Source organism: Terrapene carolina, unplaced genomic scaffold (genome assembly GCF_002925995.2).
Source record: "Terrapene carolina triunguis isolate 2854851 unplaced genomic scaffold, T_m_triunguis-2.0 Scaffold192, whole genome shotgun sequence".
Classification (NCBI taxonomy): domain Eukaryota; kingdom Metazoa; phylum Chordata; order Testudines; family Emydidae; genus Terrapene; species Terrapene triunguis.
Genome location: NW_020664543.1, coordinates 7,563,623 through 7,576,612, shown reverse-complemented (window position 1 = coordinate 7,576,612; position 12,990 = coordinate 7,563,623).

Sequence of the window (12,990 nt, the reverse complement as noted above, 5' to 3'; positions counted from 1 at the left end):
TATTTTGGTACTGCCTTACCGAGGCTGGTTGGATATTTTGATACCCCCTCCGCCTATCCCTAATGAGCTTGGGGGAAGATTTTAAGAAGTGTCTAAGGGATTCGGGAGCACAAGTCCAGTAAAGTCAGGCAGGCACTTTAGAAAATCTCCTGTGTAGTCTATAAACGCTATGCCAAGGTAATAACCTTTCTGATCTCAAACCCAGCATGGAACTGTAGGCGCATGCTCTCAGAGATGGCAATTAGAGAAACACGTCTGCTCTGGAGATACCAAATCAAAGAAAGACCCATTTTAAGTGGGGTATAAACTGGAGCAGGAAGCCTTGGTTAGGCTCTTTGGAAGTATAATTCACCCCAAAAGGCATAATTTGAAGGCTTCACAGGGACTTAGGCCCTGCTCCTGCACCATTAATATCCATGCGAATTTTGTCATTGACTTCAATGCACGTAGGCTCAAACCCCTTAGGCCAGCCCCCTTTACAGGGCTGAACTTCAGCTTAAATACAAATTTGTTCATAAACCTGGCAAATGGATAATCTTGAATCACGGGTGAAGATATAAAACTCTGAACTAGTCAATTCCCTTTTGTTAGGAGACAGACACACGGTTTCCATGATGACATAAGCAGAGTTTACAGTGAGACAGATCTTGCAGTTTTTAGAGACAAATGGCATAGATTCATAGATTCATAGATTCTAGGACTGGAAGGGACCTCAAGAGGTCATCGAGTCCAGTCCCCAGTCCCAGGCATATAAATAAATAAGTTGTGGCAAACCTCCTAAGAAGTGGAGAAAGATTGTAAAGTGCCCTGAATGATTTACATCTTTTAAAAATTCAGATCACTCTTACCAGTCACCACAACGAAGCTATAATCCATTTCCGGTGCTTTTTTCAAATTGATTGGTCTTAACCACTTTGTGATTCCTTGTAAAATGCGTTGAGGATTAGGCTTTACGGTGTCTATTTACAATGTAATAACTGTCTTGGTGCACTCCCTTAACTTTTAAAGATTAATGGTAACACAGAACGTATTTTACTGCTACATTTAAAATGTATTTATAATAAAAATGTCTTTTCAATAAATAATGTTGACATTTACCAGTGGGTTATGTTTACAGCCACACGCTGCTGCTTCTTCATAAACCTCTTTGACTCACCGCACACCGATGCAGGACGACTGGATTTCCTCCTTCCTGGAGGGGTGGGACAGCTTTGTTTTATAGGCGGTCATTGCAGAGGGGAAAAGTAACTCTATTTATGAACAATGAGCCAGAGCCTCATCTGGGGTAGCTAAGCATAGCTCTGTCAGCTTTAATGTAGCTTTAATGCTTTTACGCTAGCTGAGTATCTGGGAGGATAGCTTGTGTTAAAGCCTGGCAATAGATGTAGGGACAAAAGGACTTTCTGCCTCCCAAGGGATGTGCACTGTGTAGCCCAAGAAAGGGACCGAACTGACAGCTGAGTTTTAAATATTAGGGATCCATTGGAAATTTTGCCATTGACTTCAATGGGATCAGAATTTCACCCTGGTGTTTTTTTGTAAACAAGAAGCACCCTACTACCGGGATGTGTTTATATCCTTTGTCAAAAATCCATTTGAAATTGCCCTTGATTTTTGAGATTGATATGTAGGTACCAACAGCCATTTGTAGCTATGCCAAGTGGGTACAAAACACAGCCCAGCAAGAAAGTTAGCGTTTTTATGCTCGCCTTTCACAGCACAAGGGACAGGGCAGTGGAGAACCAGGCAGGTAATGAATGAGTTAATGTAATGAGAGCTTTGCTAGACGGGAGCTTGCCTCAAGATTTCTTGGGAAAGTCACTACTCTTATAGCATTATAGTACTCAAGTGCACAGGCAAACACACGAGTTGGGGATGCCTGGCAAATAATATAACAGCTTCCATTCATAAACCGAAAAATTAAAGGACATCTAAGCATAAATCGTGTCTCATGTTTCAATTGATAAGATAACTATCAGATTTCTCTCAGTCATTATAATGCATCTTAGTTGCTGGTGACTTGAGAATATCACCTGTGACAACACCGACGTAAGATGACACAAGCCTTTTCTGGAATGTATAAAGGACGACAAAACACCTTCACCCACAAGTGAAATAAGACTTGGAGAGGATCATGAGATGTGAAAAAGTAGCTGCAGAAGTTGCACTCCACTGGCAACATACAATTATAGGTGGTGAAGGCCAGGTAGAGCTGTGTGTTAGCTGCATATCACTGACCCTTGAGCCCATGTCGACTGAACATTCACCTAGTTGTTGCACATAGATGATGAAAAGTACCGGAGAGAGAATTGACCCTTATGGGAATCCATAAGTGAGATGGTCTAGCGGTGGAGGTGCATTTTTTTCCTTCACTACTCATTGGATGCCTCCGTCCAGGAAAGACTCAAAACAAACCATTTTAGCTCATTACCCAGGACCCCGGTCATCTCTCACAAGTTAGACAGCAATATCTCATGTTCAACAGTGTTGATTGCTAAGAGAGGTCCGGGAGAATGAGAATGGATGTCCCCTCTGTTCATCGATAGGAGGAGATCATCCATCAGTGCCACTAAAGCAGTTTCCGTTTCATGTCCTGGCCTGAATCCAGTTTGTGCTGAGTGAAGTTAGCTTCAATTAGATGAACTTGTAGTTGGCTTCTTTATGAGCTTGCTCAGGAACAGGAGTTTTGACACTGGGTGGTAGTTGGCCAGAACCTATGTATCCATGATGGGTTTCTTCATTGTTGGTCAGATTAATGCATATTAGAAAGAGGAAGGGAAGCTTCATTCCTTGAATGAGACATTGGTTATTTCAGTCAGGAGTGGCACCAATTGTTCGTGACACTCTTTCACAAGCCAGGAAGGGCATAGGTCAATTTCACAAGTTTTGTGTTGCGACACCTTTAGGGTGCCCAGAATTTCTTGATGAGTGAATATATTGAACTTTGGGAATGCAGGAGAGCTTTTGGTTGGTGGGTGTAGGCGAGGCCGATCCATGGTGTTTGAGAAGGCGTCCGGAATGTGCGTCACAGTGAAGCAGGATGGTAGTTCTTTGCAGCACTTGATGCTGGGTTCTATTACAGGTTGTAGGCACTCAGGGTTGATTGAAGGGTTTACCACACTGGATAACCCATTAGGGCAGGATTTGATGGCCTCAATGGTGGCTGATAGGAAGGTCATCTTGGCCTTTGTTTTCTGCCATTGGCGCTCAACTTTCCTCCAGCCTCTCTTCATCTGGCTAAATACATTAATCATTACTAATTGTGAGGTGGTCAGATACCATGCCGACACCTTAGATAGACTATGAAGACCAGATGTTCCCACAAGCTAAGCTGGCAGGGTGTGTGCCCTGCCTATATTGATACCATTAGAATTTCTCTCTCCCTTTCTCTGTGTCATGTTATATTTGTTTTTTGCCCCCTCTGCTCCATTTTTCAGTCTTACCAAAGCAAACACACATACCTGGTTTGCCTTTAACTTTCCAGTCCTCAGTGTCCTAGTGGAGTTAAAATTAGGTCTGTCCATAAATTGGGGAAATTCCATTTTCCATTACCTGTTAAACATAACCCATTTCCCTTGCCTATGTGCCTTGGAAGTGTAAACACGCCGGTATCTGGCTGACCAAGTAGGCAACAGATGCATCTGTCTGTCAAGTAACAACAGTTGCTAGGGTGTAATGCACTATAATTTTGTTGGTTGATGGCAAGATTTATAATAGTCTCAATTAACTCTCTGCTCAAGCAAGAAGAGGCCATAATAAAATTGTAGTGAACAGCGATGGACGGACACCTACATCTGATGAGGCGCTGTCTAGCTGACCAGGAACACTGCGGGGGAAATGGGCTGAAAAGGCTTAACTGTGCTTCTGGGGTGGCAGATAGAGAAGGTGACACTCAAATATTGAAGTGGAGAGATATAGCCCGGTAGTGTGTTCTGAACCGAGGAAGGATAAAGGAGCTACTATTTATGGGTGTGTATATGTGGAGCATTTATGCAAAGGACTCAGTATAGATACACAATACTGTAGCAGACGGTGGGTGACTTCAGTGCCCTTTGAATAGCAAGCTTGACTGACAGGCCTATGACCTGCAGTGTTAGGAAAGCTCTGCTGCTGTGGGGCAGGGAAAATGTCCCAGAACAAGAGATCTCCCTGCACTCTTCTCTCTCTATTATAACAGCCCCGTCTGCAGATTTCTTCTTAGTTGCTGGGGTTACCTTTAGGCTCTGAGCCCCATATCCTCAAACTCTCCTCTCTGTCCCATTTACTCTCCTCCCTTCTAGTGTCAGGTAGGGTGACCAGATGTCCCGATTTTATAGGGACAGTCCCGATTTTGGGGTCTTTTTCTTATATAGGATCCTATTACCCCCCCCACTCCTTGTCCCGATTTTTCACACTTGCTGTCTGGTCAACCTAGTGTCAGGACAGGATGGAGAACAATGTGCCTCCCACCCCCGCAACCCCGTTTCCTGACCTAGTCATGGGAAAAGGTGAGAAAGAGGAGGAGGCACTGGATCTTCCCTCCCATGTGTCGAGGAAGAAGATGGCCTAAAGTCTGGGGTATTCCTCAAATAAGCCAGCAGAGGGCAGCAGAGTGCTGGTGGGTGGCATGCACTCAGTAGAACACAAAAAGAACAGGAGTACTTGTGGCACCTTAGAGACTAACAAATTTAGTCTCAGTAGAACACAGTGTCTGCATATGCAGTCCTCTGGGCCCGACGATTCATGTGTCCCAAAAGCTGGCGTTGAATTAAAATATCTGCACTAATGATTGTAACATGGCCCCTCTTCAGGCTCACTCTCATCACCTGACAATTTTCCAGTCTCTGTTGTAGGCTGCTAGCTGGAGAGTATCTGTACTGACACCGGATACTTCAGCATTAACCTGCTGAGCAGCTCTGAGCATGCCTCTGGAATCCCGTAAGGGATCCAGTCCCAGATGACAGCCATGTTGGTGCTGAGACAGACGCCCTTTGCTGTGTTAGAATCTGTTTCATGGAGTGAAAAAGCAAATTGGCACCTGTAAATGAACATACCTTTATAAAAAGAACGAGGAGTACTTGTGGCACCTTAGAGACGAACAAATTTATTTGAGCATAAGCTTTCGTGGGCTACAGCCCACTTCTTCGGTAGCCCACGAAAGCTTATGCTCAAATAAATTTGTTCGTCTCTAAGGTGCCACAAGTACTCCTGTTCTTTTTGCGGCTACAGACTAACCCAGCTGCTACTCTGATACGTTTATAAGCGGCCATGATAAGTTGCACCTCTCAAGGGCCTTCCTACCCAGGTGCTGAAAGTTCTTTGCAAACATCGAATAAGCCTTACACCATTTTGAGGGTATAGGGAAGAATTAGCCCCATGGTAGATGGGGAAATTGAGGCACAGAGTTGTCCCAGATCACACTGTGGGCAAGACAGAAACACCACCCAGATCTCCTGACCCTGGTAAAGAACTCCGTGAGTGCTGTTATTAAAGGCTGTGTGGACACACTCATCCCCTCTGAGTTTATTGCTGGAAAGCTTTTACCTTTATCTTCCCCGTTACCAGATGCTGCTCAAGAAGATCCCCTGGCAAACATTCAGCCTCAGATGTTCAATACAAATAAAAGCTGGACCAGCTTATTAATGTATCTGAAGCAGAGTTAATCATAAGGTCATTCCATCAGGGAAATAACGTGCACATATGTTGTCCTGGACTCAGGGCAGTTACTTTCTACCGAGTCTTTCAAGGTAGGCCATAGGAAGTAGAAAGAGCTGCTTGATTGCACATTATAGAAGTATGAACGGTTCAAGAGAATAGTAGGCTGGTGGATGGTGCCCACAGCTGGGAGCCAGAAACTCCTCAGATCTACTTACAGCTTGGCCAATGAGATTCTTTTTGCGATGGAAAAAGCTAGAAAGGCTGGGAGCCCGGGAATGTTCTTTAAATGAAAGTTTTGAATCTGCAAAAACCAGCAAAAATAGTGGAGGAAATCAGTTTTGTACCAAAAAAACCTCCAACTAACCTTATTGTCCGTGGACCTAGTGACAATACGCCAAAATGTAGTGAAACCCTATTGCTAACACGTCGGCACAGGGGCTCTCAAACTTTTTCATGGTGCGGGCCACATTTTAATTGAGAGGTTGTCTCATGAACACCAGACCCTCCCCATTCTAGTCTACAGAGACCATCACAACAGGTATTACATAGGGCCCCTAAGTGCTTCTGTATGTAATAATAATAATTAATAATTAACAATCGCTAGCCATCTAAAAAAACTTCATCTGTGTTCTCTAGATAGCACTGATATCTAATACATTTTGTTTTTCTTTGTTTAATTATATAGATCAATGCATTATTGACAGTTTCTTAGGAGAGTTGAAATCCATCCTTTCTAAACATTTTATGTATCATCAGTTGCTTTGATTAACTTGTTTTGCTTGCAGATTCCCCAAGTTCCACTGTATTTTACCTCACTTTTTGCATCTGTTTAAACACTGCTTTTGATGTATCTACAGGATATCTATTGTAAGTGGCAGTAGGAGCCATAAATAAGCACATGTTTGACTGGACAGAAAAAGAATTTCCTTTTAGAGTTAACGCAAGCATGCCAGAACGTGCACATTTCTCAAGCAATAGGCCTGTGGTACTCCAGTCTCCCCAGTATCAATCATTTGACTCATTTTCATTTGGTTTTAGTTTTAAAAAGTTTCCAGATTTCCTAGGAAAATTGCAAACAATGAACTTGTCAAGATAGGTGAAAGATCTATGGTGCCTATACAATTTTTCACCCCGTCATATTGGTTGACTTGAAATATGGACAGTTCCCAACTCAATATTCAATATTTGCACCAGGGTCTTCTCTGTTGGACTCAGCAAGCATTGGATTGAATTGCAGCCCTTTGTAAGCTTTCTTTCTTTCTTTCTTTCTAATAGTCAAAGTGGAAGATTTCTGAAAAAGGGAGTAAAATGGGCTTGGGATAACTTTAAACGGGAAATGTTGGAGTGTTTTATTTTAACATAGGAGTCTAATACTGTGTGTTTCTAATAAAGCGGGTTGGAAGTTTTACAGAGGCATGTCAAAACTATCAGGTTTGACAAAAACTTCATTGGCAGGGAGGGAAAGGGGGGTGGGTGGGCTGTCACACTTTTTAGCCTGGTGGTTAGATCAGACTGAACCAGAAACCCCAGTACTTTTGCCCCCAAACAAATCTGAGCAACTGCCCTGTTTGACACAGGTCTGGCCTTGAACCAACAATGGGTGTTCATTAAAGAAATACTGGGCGAGGAAAAACCTGAAGAAAGCAGGCGAGAAGAGTGAGAGATGGAAGACAATTACTCAGCTGAAAAAGAGCCGTTGTATTGTGATTTCATATGAGAAATAGGTCACCTTCCTCCTCTTACATCTCCCATGGAAAGCATGCAGGAGTGTAGATAGATAGATATAGTGCTGTAGTAGGTAAACTTGCAATGTATGTATTGCATATATATTTACTAGTATCATCAGACACAAAACATCTATTACTTATAACGAAAAAACCCTACCTGAATCCAAAGCAGCTTTACAAATAGCTCTATCACCCTGAACTTGCCTGGCCTGATTCTGACCTCACAGCAGTGTAAAACAGGATGGAGTCACACCAGCATGTCATTATTGTTTATTTGTGTTGTGGCAGTAGCCAAATGCGCCATCTGAGATCGGTCTAAGCGTTGTACCATCTCATTGTAAGCGACAGTCCCGGACTGCTATCGAGGGAGCTGGTAGAAGCGGGATCAGGGATGTAATGGAAATCTTTTGTTTCTAATCTCTCCGCATTTCAGTGTCTTGCTTTAAGTTTTGTTCAGCTCACTTGTACCTTATTGTCAATAGTAGGTGGCAGCTGATTGGTTCTTTTGATCTCTCTCATTGGTCCCTTTACTCCTTTGGGAGTTCCCATGGACATATTGCATGTTCAGCTGGGCTTCTTTTCCCTTTTCTCATTTCCTTCAGCATGAGAGGATTTTATTGGGACTGCCTTGTCATGTGTCCCTTTGATAATGGAAAGAGATGTGATTGGGCGAGGTGCATGAAAATCCTGTCCTTTTCCAATGCAAGTGCTGTACAGCTGAGAACAGTTTGTTATTCCAACACCTTCTGTTTTAAAAATAACCCTACATCTCAAATTGCATTGACCGGCACTCCCCCCCCACCCCGGTTATTGCATCTATTCATGCACACATACCCCTTTTTAAAGCTCTCCCTTGGTAAGGCTGGAGTTTATAAACCTGAGTTTGTTTCATAATTCAGGGTTCTGCATGTCTAGTTCCTGCATTTGTATCACAGAACCCCCCACTACCACCACACTTGGCATCCTGGATGGTTCCCTGGAGAATACTGGGGCAAATTCAAGGTCTCAGTGTTACTCTTCTAGAGTCTCTCAGGAACTGTCTCTATGTACCTTCAAGAGCGCCTCCCTCTTCCCAGTGATCTCCTCTCTCTCGCTACGCTCCCCAGGAACTATGAAGCTTGTGAACCCAGCGGATGGGACTTTCTCAGCAATAGTGCCAAGGCTTTGTAACTCATTGCTGGGGAGATGAGAATGACCCACCCATCCCACAGCCTTCAGATCTCAGTGTGAAACTCACTGTGAATTCTCAAGTGTAGCCAAGGCCGAACACCTTCCCACCACTGCAACTAAAATCAGCAAAAGAGGTGAAGGCCAGAGTAAAGAGCAAAGACAATGAGGTCACTGACCTAGTGTGAGTTTGATGGTTTTGGGAGGGGCTCAGATACCGCGGTGATAAACACTGTTCCAAGAACCTAGCTAACTAGTCGCTAAACAGATGACTTTATTCTCCAGGGCTGTCTGGCACCTTTTCTGCATGCTGAATTCACATAACACAACATTTAAAAATAAAAGCTCAGCTCTCCAAGCCTATGCCTAAAACCTCGTCTTTGCATAAAAATGTATAAATATTCTATTGCGTCAATCCGCTCCACTTTCACTTCGCGCTGACATGGTGGTGTATAATTTCAAGTGCTGGGCAAACGTTAGTGACTGGAACCCGCATTAATAAGAGGGTTAGAAGCATCAAGGGAGAATGCTCACAGCACTCTGGGGAGGCATTTTATAGAGGGACAAGTGGAGATTTTTAGGTGCGCTAGGCCTAAAATGGAGGCCATCCAGTGAGGCGGTGGAAGGGCCAGGACTAAAACACAATATTTTCTTGTTTTAAGATCAACTCACTTGCTCCAAAGTCACTTTACCATTTTTGAATATCCTCCCCGTAGGTCCATTTATCACTCTGTTATTTTGCTATTGCTTTATTTGCACCTTACTTGTCCATGTTGTTAGCATGTGAATTCTTTAGCTCAGGGATTCCCTCTTCTCCTCTTCTGATGATGATTCCTTCCAATACTAAGATTCCCTGCACATTTTCATGCTACAGAAATAATAATATCAGTGGGTGAGTTCCTGCCAGGTGCTCAGTTGAGAGAATGAAAACTTAAATTGGTTCAAGTTCCCCTTTCTTTTCCCTCCGCCCTTCCGCCCCGAGTTTATATTTTGTTTTCTCTGCACTGAGGCCAATTACTTTTATTAACTTTTCTTGCAGCACAGTATCAGGTCCCTGGCTGGGAGATTTGGAGATAGCAGAAGAGACTTACACTTAGAGCAGCTGTTTCCCAGAGTGAATACCAACAACTGATTTAATGGATAAGTCCCTCGGCAATGTTTATTAATGTCTGAAAAAAGCAAAATGAAGTCGTACACATGCTTCACTCTCAGCATGGCGGGTAACACATGTAAATAGTAAATTATCAAAAAGCCCCTTAAGATGCAGCAGATAGAAAATAAAGCTTAGTGAGTTCAAGAGCTTCAGAAAAGGGAGCTAGCTCTGCTTTTTGACTTAAATGGATGATGGGTCTAATTCCTCACTGTCTTGCACTGCACATTGGCATTTACACCTGTGAAAAGTGGGCAGAGAGAGGCTGTAAAGCATTTCATACTTGCTTTGGATCCAATCCGAAACCCACTGGTGTCTTTCTGTGGACCTCACAGAGCTTTGGATCAGGCTCTTGCGTGTTCTGCTGTTTCTTCAGCATACATGAATTTTTCTTGCTAATTAGTATGAAAGACATTTCATATGTTGGGCTGGTGGAAATGTACAGTAACTTGACCTTCAAAAAAGTTCTAAAAAAAAAAAAGTTCAAAAAAGAACTAGATAAATTCCTGGAGGATAGGTCCATCAATGGCTATTAACCAGGATAGCCGGGGATTGTGTCCCTAGTCTCTGTTTGCCAGAAGCTGGGAATGGGCGATGGGATGGATCACTTGATGTTTACGTGTTCTGTTCATTCCCTCTGGGGCACCTGGCATTGGCCACTGTTGGAAGACACGATACTGGGCTAGATGGACTTTTGGTCTGATCCAGTATGACCGTTTTTATGTTCTTATGACCATTGGGTTATGTCAGATATAATAATTTAAAGAAATGTTTTCACCAAAGAACAATTATAAAATAAACTTGAATAACCTCATGAGCTTCAAAGAGTGCAGCAAACGTGCCTTTCCATGAGGTGTGTGTCTTTGCTTCAGGAGCGCAATGTTATTCAGTGGAACTCACGGAGCAAGGTGGGATTATAAGGTTCAATAACTGTACAGCCAAACCTCAGATGTCCAAAACTCTCATTTGTCCCTTGTTGCTTGGTGAATACAATGGAAATTCCCTCACTCATCCCAAATCTTTTACCCAGATTAATCCATTGCCCTGGTGTGTAATCCATTACGTCTGAGTTTGGACTGTACCACTTTTTTCTTATGACTCTGTAGTGATTCCTTGTTCTCTTGTTTGGCACGTGGTCTCTCCCTAGAAAATTACCCCTGTGTTCCTCAGGATATTGTTCGGAAGGGACACACAATGAGATGTGTTTCTGAGGCAGGTGTGAAATGTCATTTGTCTCCAAACATAACATGTTGATACCATTTGGCAGTTCACAGTTATTCATTGGCAGCTGATATTGTCCCTCAGCATGAGGCAGCAGCCCTCATTTTAGATCCAAAATGCAGCTCACACTACTCAATCCCAACTTCTTCTAACAAGTATACTAAGTAAGTAACACTTAGCACTTTCCAGCTTCAAAGTACTCAACAAATATTAACTCAGTTCACAAAACCACTGTACTACTATTACTGCCACTTTACAGAGGGAGGAAACGGAGAGGTAATGATTACAGTCTGTTTCACCCTCTCCAATTTTACTCTGGTGTCACTCAGCTGAATCAGGCTCTAGAGCCCAGATCCTCAAAGATAGGTGCTATCTCTAGGTTAGGTTAACTTGGGAGTTAACTTAACCTAGACTTGCACTGAAATCAGTGGGAGTTTGATGTCTAAATACCTGTGAGAAGCTAGGGCTGTCAAAGCCATGGTTAGACACCAGGACTTCCTGGCATTTTGAGCTTCATGCTCAGGTCGCTAGACCCTGTCAGAAATGCTGAAGCAAGCAATTGAAATAACAGGGACTGGCTGAAAATGTTTCTACACAAGTTATTTTTGTCAAAATAATCAGCTGTTTTGGAAAATGAAATATTGCGTGAAAAAATGTTTTTGACATGTTTCCTTTCAAAAAATGTTAACAAATAGTAAAAAATAAAAATAAAAATAAAAAAATCAATTTCTCCTCTCTTGAAAATAGTCAGAAATTCCCCGTTTCTGTTTTTGATGCTCCCGGCCCTCTTCCTGGACCATTATTAATGGTCTTACATTAGTAAATGAGAGAAAGTAGCATTCTCCCTCACCCCTTTTTGTTTCTCTCATTTTTTCTTTTTTTCACTTTTTTCAGACTTGTCCAATGGAAAAAAGTGAGAGAGAGGGTCCCCCACCCCCTTTCACTTTCTCTCACTTTTGGACTCACCCCCCATTTTTTCTGATTGGAAAAGGGAGGAAAGGGAACCCCCTCCCAAAAATTCTAAATGAATTTTAAAATTTGGAGAGAAAAAAAGACAAAATTTCAAATGAAACAAAAACGGCTCATTTTCTTTCAAAAAATGTCATGCTAAGACACAAATCGTTGAGCAGCTTGGATAATGGTTCCTATTCATCGCTTCTTGAAATCTGCCTTTCATGGAAATCAGTGGGCGTTTTCCTTGGGAAAGGGGTGTCACTAAATAAGGCACATTATTTATGCCTTACATTTGAATCCCACATGGTTCCTAATGTGCTTCAGATTAAGGCTTTGCCCCATATTTTTGATGTGGCAAATTGAGGAACATGGATGTCCCCATCTTGCTGAAGAATAGAATTAGCTGTCACATTAATGATGAGACTCCAGGTTCTGAAATCAGCAGCCCATTTCCATGCTTTAATAATAATAGGATATCCCCATTAATTTATTTATCTCCTAAAACTGGAAGGGACCTTGAAAGGTCATCGAGTCCAGCCCCCTGCCTTCACTAGCAGGACCAAGTACTGATTTTGCCCCAATTCCTAAGTGGCCCCCTCAAGTATTGAACTCCCAACCCTGGGTTTAGCAGGCCAATGCTCAAACCACTGAGCTAGAAGCAGATCTTAATGTACCTATGCAATGCCATGGTGACCTATTAAGCCATTATTCTGCACTGGTCACAGAACAGAACGTCCCTGCCCTTTTGGGAAGCACTGGCAGTCATGATGCAGTACAATGAATAACTTTGACATCATACAGTTGGCTTCCTGTGTGGTTGTTCCACACACTGTGCTGAGCAAAACAGCGTACATTTTCTTTCAATCATGCATGAATAACAGCTATGCAATTTTTTAACGCATGAGATTTGCTCAGCTTTGATTATACTGTACCAGAGGGGTAGCCGTGTTAGTCTGGATCTGTTAAAAGCAACAAAGAGTCCTGTGGCACCTTATAGACCAACAGACATATTGGAGCATGAGTTTTCGTGGGTGAATACCCACTTCATCAGACGCATGTCATTTGATTATAATGTCCATCCCTCCTTGGCAGTTCCCTTAGTGGGTTCTTGCTTAAAAACACTTTTACAAAACA